The sequence below is a fragment of the Hippopotamus amphibius genome, chromosome 8 (genome assembly GCF_030028045.1).
Source record: "Hippopotamus amphibius kiboko isolate mHipAmp2 chromosome 8, mHipAmp2.hap2, whole genome shotgun sequence".
Classification (NCBI taxonomy): Eukaryota; Metazoa; Chordata; class Mammalia; order Artiodactyla; family Hippopotamidae; genus Hippopotamus; species Hippopotamus amphibius.
The window spans coordinates 80,335,778-80,354,632 of NC_080193.1; the positions used below are offsets into that span (position 1 = coordinate 80,335,778).

The window sequence follows — 18,855 nt, forward strand, 5'->3', positions numbered from 1 at the left end:
GTGAGTATCTTCTTAGGAATATAGCAGACACCAAGACGGATAAAGCCCCTTCTGTTAAACAACAAGAATTTACCATATAGCACAGGGAACTATATTCAACATCTTTTAATAACCTATAATGGGAAAGAATCTGAAAAAGAATACTCATGTATATGTATACAAACTGAGTCATTTGCAGTACACCTGAAATTAACACAGTGTTATCAATCAACTATACTTCAATTTTAAAAAATCCCTTCCATTATGGCTTTGGCCTGAGAAGTCATCTCTGATAAGAGGCATTTGAGCACAACGAGTACCAAGTGACGGGGCACGGCCTGCAGATACTTGGAGGAAGAATATCCCAACAGGTGGAAGTGAAGACCCAAGGGCCTGTAGGGGGCTGCATGTGACTGGCCTGGGCATCCTCGGTGCACGCAGTCCTGTAGGTGTTTCATCCTGTGGCAAGTGTACTAGGCTGCAGTCGAGGAAGAGGTCCTATCACAGTTCAGCAGTCATTTTATCTTCTGGTCTCTGATTCCTTATGGAAAAGATGAAGGATTAGGACCAGATCATTGTTTCCTGTCCAAAATTCCCACAGTCATCCTGTGTTCTATATCTTCCTCCCAGTGGTTTCCAGTGGACAAATAAAGGCTCTGAGGAACATTCCAGTAAAGGAACCTGTATAACTTTATTTAACCTAATGTTTCAGAACTTACTTAGTGTCAAAACCCTATTTCTATTATTAATTGAACTTGGGTTCATTGAAGACACTTTTAGAAACACGAGCCTCATAAAGCTAATTCATCTTTCAATTCTAAAGTTGTCTGAATTAAATATCAAATGATATCACTGATATGTGGAATCTTAAAAAATGGTACAAATGAACTTATTTACAAAACAGAAATAGAGTCACAGATGTAGAAAACAAACTTATGGTTACCAAGGGGGAAAGGGGAGGGGAAGGGATGAATTGGGAGATTGGGATTGACATATGCACCCTACTACACATAAAATAGACAACTAATAAGGACCTACTTATAGTACAGGGAACACTACTCAATACTCTGTGTGGGAACAAAAATCTAAAAAAGAGTGGATATGTGTATATGTATAACTGATTCACTTTTCTGTACAGCAGAAATTACAACATTGTAAATCAACTATACTCCAATAAAAATTAATTTAAAAATTTTTAATTAAAAAAATAATGAAGTTGTCTGAATAATGGGACATAAAATCACACACACACACACACACACACACACACACACACACACACCCCCCCAGAACTCCCCCCTAGAGCCCCAGCTCTCCAGGTAACAGGATCTATGACTTTACAAAGAAGGGAGTGGAGACAGTGCAGCTTTTAAAGTTATTTTTCGCAGCAGAAACTTTCTTACCTATACATCCCAATGTGAAACATCGATAAACAAAACAGATAAAGTCAAAGATGCCTGGGCTGAGGAAGTAGTTTAGACTAGTTGGAAATCACGTCTCGATTTAGTGTGTGTGCTATGGCCATACCGCCCTCTAGTGTCTAAACTTCAAAAAAAGTAAAGCTAAAATTACTACAGAAATCTCTTCCTTCAAACTTTCAGCCTGAGAGTTGACCAAGATGGCTCTTTGCTAGGCAGTAACTCTCAAAGTGAGGTCCCCAAGCAGTGGCATCAGCATCACCCAGGAACTTGTTAGAAATGAAAATTTTCAGTATGAACCCACATCTCCCTCCCCGAGACCCACTGTGTCCGTTAATGGGGAAGGGACCCAAAAATCAGTATTTAAACACACCTTCCAGATGAGCAGCAAAATCACAACTGGGCCCATCACTCACAGGGGGACAGCAATTTTTTTATACCATGTTGCCTTCAATTAAGAAAAATGAACTTGGGAACACAGCCGGTTGAAAACCCGAAAGCTCATAAACAGAAGAGTTCCCATATTTAGCATTTGTTCAGCAGTTTTCACTTTATGCAATAGGAGTTACCTCTATTCCAACAAACCGCTGGACCCAAATTTTTGTAGCACTGCCATGAATGACAAAAGAACATTCTAGAATGGACCCAACCGACTTTTCTTTGAAAGAAAATTTCTGTGGTGATAATACCCATTGTAAAAAACAGGGTTTACATGGTGAAATAGTGGTGAAAGCTCTATAAAGCTGACCTATGATAAGATGAAGAAAGGATGGTATTTCCAGCATAAGTTTTTTTGTTTTTTTTTTCTGGCCAGTCATGGTGAATTTATGCTCTGTTCATGACCAGCGAAACCAGACAAAGGTGCGTGAATGGATTAAAGCAATTTCACTACAACTACAGGGGGAATAAAATGGCTTTCTTCCTTCTTCCTTCCCCTAGAGACTGCTTGAACACTTAGGATGGATGAGGGTTCTGTTGGCTCAAAGCATGAATTCACTGAACGCCCTGGGAGCACCAGCCTCCCATTCAAGAGGGCCCTACATGGCCACCATGGCACACTTGTTTCCAAACCCTGATAACCTGATAAAGACGACAGAGCCAGTAAAAAGGAGAGCAATGGTTATAAACATCAGTCTTACAAGCAGAAAATCAGTATAAAATAAATTTACAAGCAGAGTAATGACTAAGCTATAAGTAAATTTGTCACTGTTATTTGAAAATTACAACTTGCTTAAATAAAGCAGGTCACATAAAAGGGTGAGGAAATATCATTTCTGCAATTCATATAACATTAAATTTTAAAAACTAACATTTCAGTCTTTTATGAGAATACTTAAGTTTTCAAACAACTACCATATGGGGTGTAACCAATGTTCGTCACCTAGCTAAAGGTATTTATCCGTAGCTGTAAAAACAAACTAGGAAATTTTACTCCACATGAAAATAAAGACTCATTTGTCCTATTTATATTTAACAATAATGAAAGTATGGAAATCCAGGATAGAGTATATTTAGTGAAAAATTATAAATGTGAAATATATCACACATTTTGTCCAAATCATCAAAAATTCAGGATGCCAAGCTATACCGTCCACACTGCTTGGAAATCTCCAAGCAAAATATCCAAGTTCATTGCTTACAGGTTCTGTTGTACTTTCAACAACAGAACAGAATTCCAACATGTTGCCTGCCGTGTTACAACAAAGATCACCTTTCCTCCAGCGTCCAATAACACGGTCCTCCTTTCCATCTGAGACCTCACCAGAAGCACCTTTACCATCTATATTTCTAACAATATTCTGTTCATGATGACATATATATTCTCTAAGACAGTAGACACTTTCTCTGTAGCTCCTCTCTTCTTTCAAGGCCTCATCAAGAAATGCCTTTAATGGCCATATTCCTACTAACAATCTCTTTAAGGCATTCGAAGCTTCTACTATCAAGTACCTCAAAACTTTTCTAGCCTCTACCCATTATCCAGTTCCAAAGCCACTTCCACATTCTTAGGTATTTGTCACAGCAGCATCCCACTTCCTAGTACCAAAATTGGTATCAACAATTCAGTAATCTTTGTGATTTCCTGGGTGCAAAGGAAATATGCTATTGAAATGAGTCCCTACAGATAGCTCATAGCATTAAAATAGCAAAATGAGTTATGTGAGCATTGAAATCTAACTAGGAGGAAATCTGTCTAATCACCATTAAAAAATGATGAGTCTACATGGTCAGTGTGTATTACCCAACACTGCTGGTTAAAAATGGCAAAGCAGGATCCGGACGGAGAATGTTGCTGTGGAATGCTGATATAAGCAATCTGGATAAAAATATTTTTAGCCCTGAGTCATGATGAGCTGGAATCTTAGAGATCATTTCCTTTCAATTTTTTAAAAAGTACATACAGTAAATGTTCACTAATTTAGACTATTCGGAGAAAAATCTAAGTGAACTAGTAAAACGTCTGAATGGAGAAGTATGTATGTGAACAAAATGTATTTCGAGCAGAACCTAACTAAACTGACCAAGTGTTCTTATAGTGAAAGAACATAAAGATTTGATTAAAGGGCAAAGAAGTATGACATGATTTCTTTATGTAAGTTAGTATTTATAAGGCGTTTTCAGACAAGATAATTCCTTCAAGAGTTAGTTTTCCTTGCAACCTTACTTAAACTGTAAATTTATTTTTTCAGTGTCTCCTTATTGTCTTAAAATAACCTTGAAATTAATTATATATTTTGTATTAATGATCAACAATTCAAATTAGCTGGCTGTGATATTATGAGCTTTTACTTTATTAGTAATTCATTGGCCCTTGTGATTTCCAGGGTCAAAGAAAGACTGGTTTTTATTGTGTTAGGCAGTGCTCTGAGTCCTCTCCTATTGACCTCATTTACTCCTCACAAACGGTAAAGTAGATAATTTTTGTCTTCTTTTAATCACTGGGACTCAGAAAGACTAAAGAATTTGAGTAAGATCGGCAAACTATGATTAAGTACAACAGGAAAAAAAATGTGTATCTGATGGCCCACATCGCATAATAGCTGCGATATTTATTTAATGCCCACCCACTCGTGGAGTGAGCCAGCTACCCAAACGGCCAGGGACCCCAGGTTCCAGGCCTCCAGAGCTGAAATGACTCTAGGATAGGTCAGTGTCCTGAAATGGAAGCCCACTGCTTTCAGTGCACCCAACTTTGCATTTTAACACAATTAGGAGCAAATCGGGGCATTTGTTTGGTAACACTGTAACTGATTACCAGTAACCTTTGAGGCAGCGGGTTAAAAATTAACTAAAAATTATCACCTGCTTGAAATATTAAAAATCGCATCACTAAGAAAGTCTGGGATTGTAAATTCAGTATTTGGCCTTTTTAAAGTTACACCCCACCACTAATTTTTAAAATGAAAAAAATGCCTTGGAATTAGATCTAGGAAAGATGTGTTTCATCTTTCAGGTTGAGTTTTTTTACTCCCTTCGATCTTAGCAGAGACCACAGATCAAGGACTATTGTACTCCTCATGTTTTCAAAGTTCTTTCTAAGGAGCCATTAGGTTTCCACAGACCATAAGGAAAGTAAGTCATTCAATTCAGAGGGGCTGTGTAGGCAGAACGTCCATAGGTAAAATCAACACACAGGCTTTTTGCAATAAATGAAGATAGCAGGGGCATACTTAGAGCCTGTCCTAACTGGAGTACTGTCATGGAAACCTCACATTCGAGAAGATTTGCTGTACTGTTTCTCCATGCGAGCACTGTTATGTGAGTCTTTTCATGGTGGTGGTAATGGATTCTATAATCTAGTCAAAACTATCCACCCATTTTGAGTCCAATATTCTGCTTTTACAAACTGGCTGCTGACATTAGGGATAGAATCGGAAGTTATTTTCAACATAAAAACCTGAGACATGGTGTCTTTGGAATCAAAGTCCTTGGTCTCAAAAATGACATTATTTCATCCCAGCCACCACACGAGGCATAGATTCAGGAGGGAGATTTGTGATTTCCTCGATACAGCCTCTGTTAGAAACTATCTGATTCTACTCTGCATTTTATTAGTAGTATTCCAAGAGTTACATTTCTCTCAAAAACACTTTCAAAAACTTCAGTGGGTCCGACAGTGAGAAATTATGAATTTTTATAAAGTATACAATTATTTAATGTCACTCTCCAGGGGGTTATTTTCTTTTTTTTTTTTAAAGCTCTTTATTGGAATATAATTGCTTTACACTGTTGTGCCAGTTTTTGCTGTGCACCAAAGTGAATCAGTAGTATTTATACATATATCCCCATATCATCCAGGGGATTATTTTCTGATGAACAGAAATCTCCTCTGGCTGTTCCCCTTAACTGCCAGCAAAACTGATCTGTGTAAAAACCACCTCAATTGCTAAGCTTACTCACTTAAAATCTAATTGTCCCGAGTTCTAGAATCTACATGCAGATTAAGCATGTCATACTCTGACAGAAACCAGCGCAATGGTGCCACATGCTACCACTGTCTAGTATTTTCCCTACCCATTGCCACAGAAGGTAGATGTGGATTCTCCAAGTAGAGGCAGGAATCTAGCCTGTGTTACGTACCTGTAACAGTGACAGGCATTATGCCAGGACATTTCCCTACAACTACACTCATGTGATGGACATTATAATACAACTGTGCAGGTGAAGGCCCCAACGCTGAGGTCCCAACACACTGAGAAACTTGTCCAGGGTCACACAACTTGAGAGGGAAGATTAGAGATTTGAATTTGCTCAACCACAAAGCCCATGTTCTTCCCACCAGGAAATCCTCTTTGCCTTATTTCAAAACTGCTCTAAGAGTAACGTGCATATTCTTGAAAATCAAATGGCATGTAGTTCCCACTCCAGAGAACAACTTTAAATACCTGAACACTTGGGAAACATCTTATTCTTATTATTTCGGATTTTTCTGATCAGTTAGAAAACCCCTATTTGGTCCAATAGCTGTACGTTCAACAAGCGTTTCCAGGAGCCCTTCAATGTGTCAGATCCTGTGCTAGACTCTGGGTGACAAAGATAATCCCTGCTCCCACAGAGCTCCCAGGCTGAGAAGCAGAACTGCACATCCACACATCAATACCTTCCAAAGCCATCAGTAATACAGATTGTATAGCTCATGCTTGCCGACTGGTAATGTTCTAACAGATAGGATGGGTGTAATCTTCACAATATAAGAAGTTATTATCATCCTCATTTTACACGTGAGAAATCTGTAGAAAGATGTCCAGGAACTTGCCAAAGGTCACATGATTGTATGTCGCAGAGAAGGATTTGGACCCAGTTGACTCTGGAGCCCTGTTCTTGACTGCCCTGCTGTAATGTGTTGCCCAGGGCTGTAATGGAGAAGAGGCACAGAGTAAGGAGTGAGAGAAGCTGGAGAGGGTCAGGAGGCTTCAGGGAGAAAAATCTGGTCAATGACTGAGGGAGTGAGAGTTCTCTTGGAGCTGTGGATTGCCTTTCTAAAGGATACCCTTGTCTTTCCTTTTGTCAGCAACCCTTAAGGCTTATCACCCAGAACATAAGTTCTTACTTTTCAGTATTAACAGCATAAATAGGAAAAAAATAGGAATGAGGCACAGGCTAAATATCAACTCCCAAAAATACTTCTAAGTGTTGTGTTTTAATTTCACCCATGACACAATATTGTCTAGATGGCATGAAATTCTTCTTCTGAAAATAGGTATTAAAAACAAAGCAAATCACCTGGATGGATGACAGTTGAAATTAATTAAGCCTTTTTATACTAAATCAGCATTCATTTTGAGTTTGATACAGTCAGCCCTCAGCCTCTGAGGGTCCCGCATCCCTGGATTCAATAAACCACGGATCCACACTAAGGGCTGACTGCACTGCGTCATTTTATCTAAGGGTCTTGAGCACCTGTATCCGCGGGGGCCCCAGAACCAATCCCGATGGACCCTGGAACCCTTTGTACTTAGAAAAAGCAAAGGGGCTAACTGCTTTATAAATCCTTACTTTCCTAAGGCCATTTTATTCACCATTTCTAAATACTCAGTAAAATGAATTTCCAGTTCATCAACAGCTACGTGTTAATAAGCTCATGATGGGGGCTGGGCACAAAGTGTATGTTTTTGCTTAGCAATTATGTCTGTTGGAAACTCTCTTTTCTACCTAAATCCTACCAATCTTATATTCTGTCCATGATTTCTGCCTCAGGAGCAATTTCCTGATTTTTTCTACCAAAACAAACAAAAGAAGGGTGTGACTGACTGACCCAGACAAAGCTTGAGAGTACTTTTCTATCAGCAACCCCATCATTCCAGCTGAGATGAAATTTAACCCCTTACTACAGTGTTTTCCAGTAATCATTACTTTTCTCTTTAAACCAAGAAATCCAAAAGAAAAGACTCAGGTTCTTGTGTTTTGACCTGAAATACACTTTCACTGTCACAATGGAGAGTGGGGAAGAGAGTGAAAGTTGTACAAAAAGAAGTCAATTGGATTGGTGTCCGGTCTTCTCACCAGCTTTTCTCTTTTTTCTGCAACAGTTTTAACCATCCATGAATTGTTGCCAAATTTCAGCAAGTCATTTCTGGGTTTTTCCCCCAATCATTCTCTGCTTATTTGGATCTTTCTCGATGATGAAACCATCAGAGCCATTTGTCATATTTTACTTAGCAGGACCAGAAAAAAATATAAGCCACAGAGTGGTAAGTTAGCTACCATACTTACTCTAGATTTAAGGATAGGTAGAATCAATGTCTAAAGCTTTGGATAGGAGCAAGATATTAACATTTCTTACATCTCAAATGTGAACAAATGGGTCTTAATGATTTTCATATATTTGCCATGTAAGAATATACATTTTAGCTACAACAAAAATAGGGTGTTTTTGCACTGGCAAAAGAAGCTTAGTTTTATCTTTCAGTTGAACAAAAATAATACCTGAGGACTTCACTGCTTATTATCATTAACCTAAAACAAAATTATTCCTAGTTATGAGTAGAAGTCTTAGAAGATAGTATCAGATTCAGAGGGGAAAAAGCTACTGGAAAATCATGTGAAAAACCCTCAAGATTTTCCCCTCTTTATTTATAAATATTAAGGCTGTTTTTAACTCTTAGGTCATAGGATCTAATCTCAAGAAGCCCATTAATCAGTGGATCTCAAAGTATGGTCCTCGGACCAGTGCATCAGCATCATTTGGCAACTTGTTAGAGATATAAATTCTCAGGCCCCACCCCAGATCTGTTGAATCTGAATGTCTATTTTTAACCATCCCTCCAGGTAAATCTGAGATATGCTAAGATTTGAGAACCACTGCTTTGAGCCATTGAGCAATAAAAAGATCAGACAAGGAATTATATCAGTTCACTTTCTTTAGGAAAAAAACAAAAAACCTATCACTAACATCTGATGTACAGCCCAGTCATTCAGCAAATGGGGCTGAATAACCCCATGGCAATTTTTTCTCCCTTTGCTTCCCTGCCCTGCCCAGCCACCATTCACATCCCCCCACCTCACACCAAGGAAACCTCGCCCCCTAAACCAATGCACCATTTTTTCCTCACACTAAACACAAGTACATGTCAACCCTGAATGCCATTAAGTGCAAACCGGTTTAGCTGGGAGATATTCCAGCTAAATTTAGATTCCAAACTTAGACTCCAGACCGTCATAAAAAGCAGATCTGGAATGCAGCTTTTCCCAGGTTGGTAATTGCATCTAAAGGCCAGGAAGAGCAAGAATAACATTCTACCAAACTTTAAGAATGCTTAGATAAAAGTCTACCGAATTCAAGAAGTGAGGACACAGATTCTGTCAAAACAAAGGGTATTCTCAGGCTCAGTAAATCAGTGGGTTTATTTGAGTGGTCTGAGAGAGACTGTGATTTGAGGGGGTCTACCCCAAGCTTCTCTGGGTCCTCGCACGTACACTATACATTCCTCTTACAGAAATTGAAATAATCACATGCTATTGATGGGTTCAGATAATTTGCTAATGTGGCCAGCATTCTGTGGGAAACTGTGGCCCAAACTGACATAAGCAAGAGAGCTACTAAGCAATTTCTCATGGCTCCTCCATCGCAGCCCAGTAAAATAAGGCCAGGAATGTGGAAGAGCAAGATACACAAACACATTTCTTTCTTTGACGCTCAATCTTGAACTGATCATCTGTTTTATATTTGCCTGATCACCATGCTGGTCTCACGGCAGTCTGTGCGTTCGCGCTGAGGCAGAGCAAAGGTGAAGGTGTTCAGGTTCTTCCAGGACTGAAACATCCTTTTTACCCTTGTGATTCTGACTTCAAAGAAGAGTGAACTATAAAGTGCTCACAGGAAACAGTACCTGAGCAGCCCTGAATCGCCCTGGAAGTACCATGCAGCGTGAAAGATGAGTATATGCACCATGGCCTCTTTTCCCAGCCTCAGTAGCTTATGTGGGTCAAATTACATGTTAAAGAATAAATAACAACCAAGAGCAACAGCTGCTCTTTCTTTACACCTGGAGGAATAAATCCACATCTTATGAACCTCTATCATCTTTGCAGTTTGTTTCCTTGAATTTCAGTTTTCCTTTGCTTTTCATTATACTGTCAGAAATGCATGCGAAGTATCAAAGCGGACCCACTTTGGCAGGACCCACAAGCAATGTGTTCTTGGATAGACACATGCCATCCAGATAATGCATATGTCAGAGAGCCACGGTACATTTCTCTTCCTGGGTTTTGTCCTCACGCCCTGCCCATTTAATCTTATAGATCACAAAAGGCATCTTTCACTTTGAATGTACTCTTACCTGGTGCTGTTGTTCCCAGTGTTTATCCTCACCAGTTACCTTCACTACAAGCCAGTCATCACCCACAAGGGATTAGCATCCTCATTTCCCGCCTACTGCTCTTGTTGGCCGAGGAGTGAAGACCATGCAGGCTGTAGAGTTCTTCTATGGGGTGGTCACTGCCACCAAGGTGCCCTACTATGACCACATTTACAGCGTGGTCAGCCCAGAGCACTATCAGAAAGTGAGCAGCTGCTGCTGGTGACCTACATGGCAGCCCTAGTGCTGGCCCAACTCCTGGTCGTCCTGGCCGGCCTACTTTCACCTCAATGTCATAACCTTGGCGTCTGTCTCCGTGGCCTTCCCTTTCTCACGTTTCCTACCAATGCTTAAGAAGAGCATGTTTTTTCACGCACAACCCAGCAAAGAAGCTCCTCCAAAGCCACCAGGAAAGGATGCTGTCTCAGAGGGACCTCAAAAGGGTCACAAACAAGTCTGCCAAGAACTATTCACTGCTTCAGAGGACCTGGATGATGGCTAGTTGAGCAGCACAAAGCCAGAAAGCATAGCTTTGAGAGCTTCTGCAGTAGTTCTAAGATTTGAAGGAGTGTTACTCCTCAACACATTTTTTACTGGTCCCTATGGTGGGCTTTTTTCACGGCAGGTTTTAACCAGGTTTTGAATTATGTTCAAATGCTGTGAGATTACAAGGCACTGTTCCACAGTATATAATGGAGCAGTAGAAGCCCTTGCAAACTTTGGGGGTAGGTATAGTTCATCTTTGGGGATACATAGAGTTATGTCTTATCAATGTGCAAGAAACGTATTCTTTTAAATTGTATTCTTGGATAATCTTGTTGTAGTGATTTCAACATGAAATACCAACCACTATGAAAAAGAAAAGAGTTTTTGCCACAAAGTTTAAAAGAAACAATATAACAAAAGGCTTTGATGAAGCTATACATGGAAGATAGAGTTTCACTCATCCCTAAAAGCAGGGGCTGCAAACTGGTGTCCCGCTGGTCAAACACGGTTTGGCCATGGCCAATTGGATGGTTCAAAGTCTAACTATCAAAACTCTTTCCTCTCTCTAACCTTTTAGTAACTCTAGTCTTTGAACTCTGATTTGCAAACCATTAATATGACGTGGGCCAATGATGGCCCACTGCTACCATAGCTAATAGCGTTTACATTTTTAAAATGTTGTTGGGGGGACAAAGAATATATGGCAAGGATTGTGAAAAATAAATAAATAGATCCCACCAAACAACTAAATAAAAACAAAGAAAGATATGTGGCCCACCAGCCTGAAATATTTACTATCTGGCTCTTTACAACGTATAAATCATGAAATCAATGTAGTGGATTTCTAACCAGAATTGAATAGAACACAGAGCATATCAGCTTGTAAGGATAAATTCTGTTTTGTGAAAATTCTGTTTACTCACACATATATATGTACTGATTAGCATATAAAATATATGGCTGTCTCAGGCTGTAGTCAAAGAAGTTTGGAAGTTACTGCACTAGGATCTATCTTATCATTTCAAAGATACCCAGTTGAGACAACTTATTGATAAATATTTGTATCTTCCCTTAACTATACGTGTGGGGATTTGCCAAAGTTTGTTGCCCTCTATTAAGACTATTTTCCACACCCATTCCCTACCATATCCAGTTATCTGCTAGAACAAAAGTGAATCCAGACTGGATTCTAACAACCTTCTATCCAATCTCCTCTCCACAACCAAGTTATTGTATTACCCCGTATTATTTTCTCTCGGGCCTTTCATGCATATAATACTTTCACTCAATTTTCATTAGTAAGAACCACGGACACAGTCGCTGTTAACAAATAAATGGTAATCCTTGATTTTGGTGAAAATGGCAGCAAAGGACAAAGAGCTTTCTGGAAAGGGAAAGGCCCTCCAAGAGGGTATGGTGTTCCTGAGTATTTACAGCTTTTCCTTGAGTTGGCTGGTATGTGTCTATTTCATCCTTATTTACTACAGATAGATTTCTGATATTGCATCTTGTCCAGTAAGAAGAAGGCAGGGAGAATGAGTGGCCTGGGGAAGCCTTGAGAAGGTCTCTAGGGGATGGAGGGTCTCCAGCTTCTGCCACTGGAGTCACCTTTCAACCCCTCCCAAGCTTTCTGCTTTGGCAAAACTTTCCTCCCAGCTAAGAAGCTATGGTCTTTGAGGGTTTTTAGGTGCATGTCCAAGCAGCCTTTCTTTTTCCTAGAACATATTCTGTGAAATTTGAAACACTTTTCCAGAAGGAGTGGGGTGCAGAGAGAGAGGGAAGGTAGGCTGATGCAGGAGTTAATACTCTACAGTCAGGAGGCAGAGCCCAGAGCCGTCTTTGAAGTTAGCCCGACAATGCACACTGATCTTCCTGACGAAACAAAGCTTTCACATCAAATAAGACTTTGAAGATAATTATTTTTGAAGTTGGGGGTGTTCCACACCCACGTATTTATTGAACATTTCAGGGTCCATTGTTGAGCTCATGTTCTTCTCATTTCCCTTTCTGGAAATTCTATTTTGATTCCCAGAAAACTGTTCCAGGATTTGGTTCCCCTTCACTTATTTCCTCTGTAAGTACTTGCTCCTGGGGAGAAGCAGGAAAAAAACCTCTTCTCTCCAGGTAATGTGCCATTACTTAGGCATGTGTAGAAAAGATAAAATTTTCATAAAATGTATTCTTGACAAGCCCTTTAAACAGTCTCTTGGTGATAGTGATAAGACCTTACTTAGTGTCAAATTTTTAGGCAAACCCAGGTGAAGTAGGATTGGCTTGCTGACCTAAGGCCTCATGCAAATTAAACCATGCCTTTAAGAAAGAAAGCTGAGGGTAGTAAGAAATCTGACAATTGACTACTTAGCTCCCAGCACATTGTAGGAATGAGCTGGAGGTACGTCTGTATAATGTACATTACAAAATGGATCTCTCGGGAATTCCCTCGTGGTCCAGTGGTTAGGACTCTTCACTTCCAATGCAGGGGGCCTGGGTTTGCTCCCTGGACAGGGAATTAAGGTCCTGCAAGCCACGTGGCACAGAAAAATAAATAAATAAATAAAATAAAATAAAGTGGATCTCTCCTAGGGATGTGCTCCCAAGCGCTCCATTAGTTGGGTCAGGACTTGGGTCAGAGTTTCTCACCCTTACACTGTTGACATTTTGGGCAGGATAATTATTTGTCATGGAGGCCTGTCCTGTGCATTGTAGGATGTTCAGCAGAATCTCCAGTCTCCAACCCACTAGATCCCAGTAGCCACCCCCTCCCCCAGTCATGACAACCAAAAATATCTTCAAATATTACCATCTGTTCCCTGGAGGCAAACCCCCTGGTGAGAACCACTGGGTTAGGGTTAGGTTCGATATGGGTTAGGGTGAGAACATTTACAGTCTTTATCACATTCTGTTAAAACTACAAATTTATTATCATATGTTATTACTTATATGTGGAATGTAAAATATGACACAGATGAACTTATCTATGAAACAGAAACAGACTCACAGACATAGAGAACAGACTTGTGGTTGCCAAGGAGAAGTGGGGTGGGGGAGGGATGGATTGGGAGTTTGGGATTAGCAGATGTAAACTGTTATATATAGGATGAATAAACAACAAGGTCCTGCTGTATAGCACAGGGAACTATATTCAATATCCTGTAATAAATCATAATGGAAAAGAATATGAAAAAGAATATATATGTATAATTGAGTCACTTTGTTGTACAGCAGAAATTAACACAACATTGTAAATCAACTATACTTCAATAAAACAGTTTTCTTAAAAAAAAAAAAAAAACTACAAACATATTGGTCTCATTCCTTCAGTAGGCTGTATTATTTTCAAGAGCAAGCATCCACAGTTTACTACCATGTTTTCCCACAGAGAAGCTCGACAGTGCTTGGTGGGAGAGTACGTGAGTGAATGAGGGTGTGACCAAATAAAGAAGGGAATAAACAAACACACAAATGGCGAAGAAGTGTGTAGAGAGAATTCTGGAAAAGCACTCTCGTATCTGTCAGGGACCTTGAAGAAATTTTTTAAAGGATATTACAGAGAGGATAGAGAAAGAGACAAGGGCAAAGAGAGAGGCTATTCTTGCTAGAGCATGGTAACGTGGCCCAGAGAAAGGGTGTGCTGGTGTTTGGGTTGAAGAACTTGGTACCTCACTTGGTCGCCAAGGGTTAACAGTTGCCCATGTCTTACCTAGTGCTTTGTTTGACCAAACTTGAATCAGGCTCCTCTCTTTCCTACAGGTCCCCACCCCCTGCCTTATCTGTTTCTCCCGGGAGTTGGCTGACCACAGCGGGACACTTTCCTGTCAGACTCCACTGGTCACTTCCGCGTGCTTGTCCAGCTTCCCCTCCAAAGATCCTGCCTACCTCTGCTTGCCCAGTAGCAAAGAATCATCTTTTAAAAGAAAAACCTTTTTCAGTTTGACTTCAAGATACTTTCAGCTTTTGGCCATTGCAGCATTCTCCAGATTGCAATAGTTTTTCTTATAAAATAAGCCTCTCCCTGTGGAAGTCTGGATTTGCTTTGGTTTGAAGCCAGGTTTCTGAGCCTGAGGAAAGGGAAGAGGAAAGAGAAAGTGGCCTCTGTGGGCCTCTATCTTCCAGTCTGTGATTTATGGAAACCCAAACGTAGTTGGTCTATTTCAAACATTAAAAGAAAAAAGATATGTACAGTTTGCAGAGCTGGATCAAGTAATTTTTCATTCAGTCAAAGTTTATTGTAAGTCAACCTTATTTAACTTAGCCTGGAAATGCTTCAGTGCTTATATAATGTGGATTTTAGCAAAACGGTACACTACTTTGTTACACACAGAATAACAGGATGATTGGGGTATCCTTGCTTTTCAGGGGTGCATGGCAGTGGGCCATGTAAATGTCAACTAGAACCTTCTGGGAGAGTGGCTTTGGGAATCTTGGCTTTGGGAGTCTTCTCTGCAGCTGAGGCAGGTTCTCTATTTCCTATGCATCCACAGCTAATATTTGAATGTGCTCTGCTGGTCTTTGACATTCAAGTTACGTGCTTCTAATAACTGTAGCAGCTTAAGTATTTATCATTTCTTTCTTTAATCATCTAAATCTCAAGCAACAAAATATTTCTTTATTCTTCCAATTCCTCTAAATAACATTTTGCATTGTTATATTTAATGCTTCATATAAGAGACAATAGAACTATATTCCTATTTTAACCAACTTTCACTTGGGACTTAAGATTATTAATCAGGCAAAAAAAATCAGAGTATTCACAATTAATAAACATGTATTTTTCAGGTTTTGGTTTCTTATCTTTTTGGTATTCAATTTATTTATTTAACAAAATCATTTTATTAATTTTTTTCTTTCCTAGTTCCCCCCTTTTTTTCCTCGGTATGAACACGTAACACAAGATCTATCTTCTTAACAGATTTTTCAGAGTACAATACAGTATGGTTACATATAGGCACACTGTTGTATGTCTGATCTCTAGAACTTATTCATGTTGCATTACTGAAATATACATGTTTATACATGTTGATTAGTAATTCCTTATTTTCCTCTCTACCCAGCCCTTAGAAACCACCATTATATTCATTGCTTCTATGAGTTTGATATTTTAGATACCTTATAATAATGGAATCAGGCAGTATTTGTCCTTCTGTCACTGGCTTATCTCACTTAGTGTAATGTCCTCAAGATTCATCCATGTTGTCCAATATTGCAGAATTTCTTTCTTTTTAAAGGCTGAATAATATCCCATTGTATGTGTGTGCCACATTTTTTTATCCATTAATCCATCAATGGACATTTAGGTTGTTTCCATATCTTGATTATTGTAAATAGTGCTATAATGAATGTGGGAGTGATAATATCTCTTCAAGACCCAATCTCTGTAAAGTCACTCACATCTAATTACTACTCTAACTTCTAGGAAAATTTTAATATAAACTTAACAAGGGTAGGGTAAATGTATCTCTAATGTAAAGGGTTAGTGTTCAGGTTTGGAAGAAATTCTAAAAATGATTGACCATGGTTTCAACCATCATGTGATATAGGTAGTTCACATAAAATAATTGTGATTCTTCTATAAAAAAGATATTTACTTCTTATTTCTTTTTCATGATACAAAAATTGATAAGTTTAATTAAATATTAGACAAACCAGTTATCTAGGACCAATTACTAACTCTCTGATGGAGTGCGAGCTCTATGAGGACAGAGTCAAGCTTGCTCGCGGTTATACACCTGGCGCTCATCCTGGTTCTTACCCCATGGTGAGCACTTGACTAGCACTTCTAGAGAAACCAACAAAGAACGAATACAATATTAAAAAAAATTGGGGCTACTGAAATTTTTACATTTAACATTCTGTTTTCATATAGGCACAAATTAATTTTCTTTAATGCTTTAGAAAGTGTTCCTATTATTTTCCTTTAAGTTACAGGGTAAATTGGTAAATGCCAATCCCATGATTCCATAATACATGTGGTGTAAACCATCAAATAACATTTCAAGGTGGTTCCATCTTTTAAATTATAGACTATCCCAAAGGCTCACTTGTATTTAGTGCTAAATGCCTAACAGAAGAACATAAATACAGTTCTTTTCTCCAAGAACTTACCAGCCAGGGCCATGTACCCTGCATGGTAGCTTTATGACTCCATAGGGAGTAAGTGGGTGCTGTTGAGAAATGACCCAGCAGTAATTTTGAAATAAGGTCTTAGTGTGATTACATGTAATTTCAGGTACCTGGGAAAGAAATTTGAGTTTAGACTGAGAAATCTTAGGATTCAATGCCACTCTGAGACTGCCATCAGAATTGTGTTTTCACCCAAATCCACCATGTGCATAGGTCTTATCCAAAACCAAGTCATCACTGACAAGCTGTTTAAGGATCTGTACAAATTAAATTAAGATTCCAGCCTGGAATAATTTACATACTAAGTGGGAATCTGCCATTTGGCTTAATCTAGTTTTCAAAACATCAATCTAGTATGACATTTGTTTGAGGGAAAAAATTTTAGCTTAACAAGAAATATCTGAAATTATAAGGCCCACTTGGAACACCTGTTCTATTCTTTTTGCGGGACCTAGGATTATTTATGATTTTAGTTATGTTTAGTTGGTAATTCTTTCACTGAAGTAGTGCATTTTCACTGAATCACATCATCCTGAAATGCTTGTATTTGCTTTTTAAGGTGAGGAATTTTGGAGGGGATATAAAAATAGTTAAAACTTTTCATTTGGTTTTATATTTTTAAATAGATTCAAGTTACAAATGTTTGAGCTAAAGCACATGGGAGAATTCTAATGCATATATGTCAGTCTTGCCTGACAAAATTTAAAAATCCAGTACAATTATTTAAAATGAATGAATTGCCAGATTGTATCACCTGTGAAAGGAAATAATTTGTGAGTTTTGCAGAGAAAAATTCACCCTATTAGCCTCTGAAACCGCTAATGTAGACAGTTAGTGGTCCAGTGAACAATCTCCAAATAAGTAAAAGTTTATCAATTGGCCTGCATGTTTTACTCACTAATGTGACTCATTTAAAAAGTGACTAATACTCTGTAATGGCCTATATGGGAAAAGAATCTAAAAAACAGTGGATATATGTATTTGTATAACAGATTCACTTTGTTGTACACCTGAAACTAACACAACATTGTAAATCAATTATACCTCAATAAAAATTATTAAAAAAATTTTTTTAAAGTCGCTGTTGAACTTCATCTACATCACATAGCGTTCAATGTCCTCTAGTTGCAGAGCAGTTGGAATATTTGTCTTAATTTTAGAACAGGTTAACTAGTTTTAAATTTTTATCATCATCTATCACATCTCATGGAACGTTAAAATGCAACATTTCACTATGCCATTTATCCTTCCCTTCTCTGCTAGAGGAGCGTTTAGCAAGACTGTCAACAAAAGCTGGGCATCCTGAGCAGAGCAACTCGACTGACTGCTCTGTATTTAAAAGCCCACATATGTGCTCTTTCAAAACTCTTTCCATTTGTACAATGTCAGATTTGCGATTGCCATTAATCTCAGCATGGAGCCCTCCGCCCTTGTGTTGGGAATCAACGCCTTCCTTGCCTTGCTGATCCAGACCACCCCGACTGTGGCCGTGGTTACCACCCAGGGACCAGGGCTTCCAGCCCACATTCAGGTAAGTGCATTGCTTCTGTGCCCGCATTGACACAGAGGCATATCTTTAAAAATATTTTTTTTTAAATCAGATCTATTGAGACATAATTTACATACTATAAATTTACATATAAATAGATTTATGTACTGTGCTATTAATTTGAGCAAAGATACAGCTGTGTAGCCACCACCACAATGAAAAGCAAGAACGTTCCTTCACCTCAGACAGTTCCGCATACCCCTTTTTCATCACTCTCCTTCTCCACCCCTTCTCCCCAGCCCACTGATCAGTTTTCTATTCCTATAGCTTTGTCATTTTAGAAAATACTAGAAATGGAATCATAATAGTATATAGCCTTTTGTTTCTGGCTTCTTTCATTTCTCATCGTGTCTTCAGATAGAATAATTCTGGATTGAGAAATAGAAATACAAGATGCATTCTATTTATTAAGAAACTTTTTCATTAAACAGATGACCTTTTTATTAAACAGGTGAAGGAACGAAAGAACTACCTAAAATACAGCCATAAAGTCACTCCAGTTTAA

The 18,855-nt window shown here is 38.8% G+C and overlaps 1 pseudogene; it reads left to right on the forward strand.

Moving 5' to 3' along the window:
• Positions 1-7,939: 7,939 nt before the first annotated feature.
• Positions 7,940-18,855, forward strand: LOC130859191 (thiamine transporter 2-like; annotated as a pseudogene).